The following is a 3,423-nucleotide window of genomic DNA, read 5'->3' on the forward strand; positions in this document are numbered from 1 at the left end:
ATACCCGGAATATGATCCATCTTCGTACTACGAAGGTGCTTCTTCATGGGCACCATGGGGTTGAACTCCACTTAGGCCAAAAGCCTAAGCTTGGGGGGAGGTATACCGGCATCACTCATTCTTTGCATACTATGGTTGCTGGATACTTGTACATACTTTTTTAGTTCCTTTGAGTGGTTTTCTAATGAGAGGGAGATGATATGTGGGGAAGTGCTGCCTGAAAACAGATTCTGGACTGTTACCAAAAAAATTCGTGCGCACAGCCAGAACGTTATTTTGAGCTGCCAATTTTTGTGCATGTTCCCCAGGTTGTTATCTAACTTTCATTAGTTGAACACTTTTCGAGATGAGCAACGGAAGATTTTTGTAAAAATCGATTTCTGTACTGCTGTCAGGTTTTGGCAGATTTCTGTCATCTTGCTTTTCTGTGTTTCTTTTAGTTTTTATTTTCTTGTTTTTTGCTTTGTTTCTTTCCTAAAACACAAAAGGCCAAAAATATTTCTGTTGTTTCTCTTTCCCATTTGTTTATTTTGGTTTCTTGCATTTGTTTCGCTTTATTTGCTATTGCTAGTTTGCTATAAGAAAACCCAAAAAGATTTTGCTTTGATCGCTTGCTTCTTTTTATTCTTGTTCTCAAATTCGAAAACACCAAAAATATTTGCTGTTCTTCTTTGGTTTGTAAAGTTCATTATGAGTTCAATGGTCTTCGGTGGCTGGAGCGTGGTTTTCATTTCATATTATCCAAGCTACACAAGTGAAAAAGCAATAATGACGATATTCGACAATCTGATTGTGGTGAGAGGCTAGTATGAACTCTATTTGTTTTCATTTTTGTACATATACTCATCCATGTGAGCATGCTTAGTTGGTCCATGTGAGGTATATGTCATTTAAGAAAGTCTAGTAGTTCATGATCTCTCATGTTTAGCTCCAATTTATTAATATGAGTAGCATGTCATGGATGTTTGCTTGCATTGTTTTATTCATAGATAGGTATGATATTGTGGTATCCTCCTCTGAATAATTCGTTCGAATTAACTTGGCACATGCTCACGCATGCATATGACTGAACAAAAGTCAATTAAGCCTCGATGATTTACATTGCTTCGAGTTCTTGTATCACTTTTATGCCTCGGTTAATTTATTTTGCCGCAAGCATGATTATGACGATTCATTGCTCTCTTGATTTGTCGCTCCCTAGTCTTTTGCTAGCCTTCACTTGTACTGAGCGGGAACGCTGCTCGTGCTTCCAAACACATGAAAATCAAGTTATTCCAGAGTGTCCACCATAAATACCTATGCATGGCATTTCAAACCATTCCAAGTAAATTCTCATGCGCTACCTTTAAACCTTCAAAATGTTTCTCATTTTGTGTTAATGTTTCATAGCTCATGAGGAAGTATGTGGTGTTTAACTTTCAACCTTGTCATTTACTCTTGACGGATTTTCATATGGACTAGTGGCACATCCGCTTATCTAATAATTTTGCAAAAAGAGCTGGCAATGGGGTTCCTAGCCCCAATTAATCAACTTTCACTAATAATTCTCTTCACATGTTTTGCTCTGATTCATCAGTAAGCAACTTAATTTTGCAAATAGACACTCCTCCATGGTATGTGATTGATGGAAGGCACCCGAGGATTCGGTTAGCCATGGCTTGTGTAAGCAAAGGTTGGGGGAGTGTCACCCATAATAAAACTAAAATACGTGTGTAAACAAAAGAGAAGAGGGATGATCTACCTTGCTGGTAGAGATAACGTCCTTCATGGGAGCCGCTCTTGGAAGTCCGGTTGGCGAGGTAGTTGGTGTACCCATTACCATTCGTTGACAACAACAAACACCTCTCAAAACAATTTTACTCCTGTTTCAAAAATGAAAAGCTCTAGCGCATGTTAATCCCTGCTTCCCTCTGCGAAGGGTCAATCTTTTACTTTTACATTGAGTCTCCATCCTTTCTTTGAGCACTTTCTTGAGAGCACACCTGTCATTCTTAGTGTAATATGCTTGTCTCAAAATATAATTGATTGTAGTATAACTTTGATGCTTTTATCTTTGACAATCACTATTTCTAGTCTTTCTATGAACTTCAGAGGTGCCTGAGCATTTATGTTTTGCTGATCAAATATGGGCAAGCGAGATACCACTCTATCATACTCTTTTATGAACATTGCAATCCCGCTTATATACATGATTCATGATGCTTATTATTAATTGTTGGTACCTTCCCATGATTGACATAGCTATTAGATGATCTTATTTGCATGTATCTTATTATGAACTGCCTAAGCGATAGCCATAGCATGAGAATATTTACATCATATGAACAAATGTGTTCGTGAAAGTTATTTTATCGCTCAGTTGTTTACTGAATTGCTTGAGGACAAGCAATAAGCTAAGCTTGGGGGGAGTTGATACGTCCAAAACGTATCTACTTTCCCGAACACTTTTGCTATTGTTTTGCCTCTAATTTGTGTGTTTTGGATGCAACTAACACGGACTAACGCCGTTTTCGAGCAGAACTATTCCGGTGTCTCGTTTTTGTGCGTAAATCCAACTTTCGAGGAAAATCCTCGGAATTTATACGAAAGGTCCTATTTTTCCGGAAGACTCACGGAGCCGAAGGGCAAGTCGGTGGAGGCCCGAGGGCCCCACACCCTAGGGCGGCGCGGCCCGGAGGGGGCGCGCGGCCCTAGCGTGTGGCCCCTCGGCCGGCCTCGACGCCCTCCTTCGGACTACTTATCGCCTTCGACCTAAAAACGCACGGGGAGAAGTCGAAGTCGCCGGAAACCCTCCGAACGCCGCCACATCGCGAAACTCCGTCTCGGGAGCCGAAGTCTCCGTTCCGGCACTCCGCCGGGACGGGGAATTGGAGGAGATCATCGCCATCATCACCACCGACGCCTCTCCATCGACCCATGTTCCCCATCCGTGTGAGTAATTCCCCAGCCTGTAGGCTGAAGGGGATGGTAGGGATTGGATGAGATTGGTCATGTAATAGTGTAAGATTGTTAGGGCATAGTGCCTAGTGTCCGTAATTGGTACTTTGATGATATTGTTGCAACTTGTTATGCTTAATGCTTGTCACTAGGGCCCGAGTGCCATGATCTCAGATCTGAACATGTTATTATTTCATCATGATATTCATTGTTTATGGTCTTACCTGCAAGTTGTATACACATGTCGCTGTCCGGAACCAATGGCCCCGAAGTGACAGAAATCGGACAACCGGAGGGGATGGTAGTGATGTGAGGATCACATGTGTTCACGGAGTGTTAATGCTTTGCTCCGGTACTCTATTAAAAGGAGTATCTTAATATCCAGTAGATTCCCTTGAGGCCCGGGCGCCACCGTACTGGTAGGACAAAAGATGTTGTGCAAGTTTCTCATTGCGAGCACGTACGACTATAATTGGAACACATGCC

Source organism: Lolium rigidum, chromosome 3 (assembly GCF_022539505.1).
Source record: "Lolium rigidum isolate FL_2022 chromosome 3, APGP_CSIRO_Lrig_0.1, whole genome shotgun sequence".
Lineage (NCBI taxonomy): Eukaryota > Viridiplantae > Streptophyta > Magnoliopsida > Poales > Poaceae > Lolium > Lolium rigidum.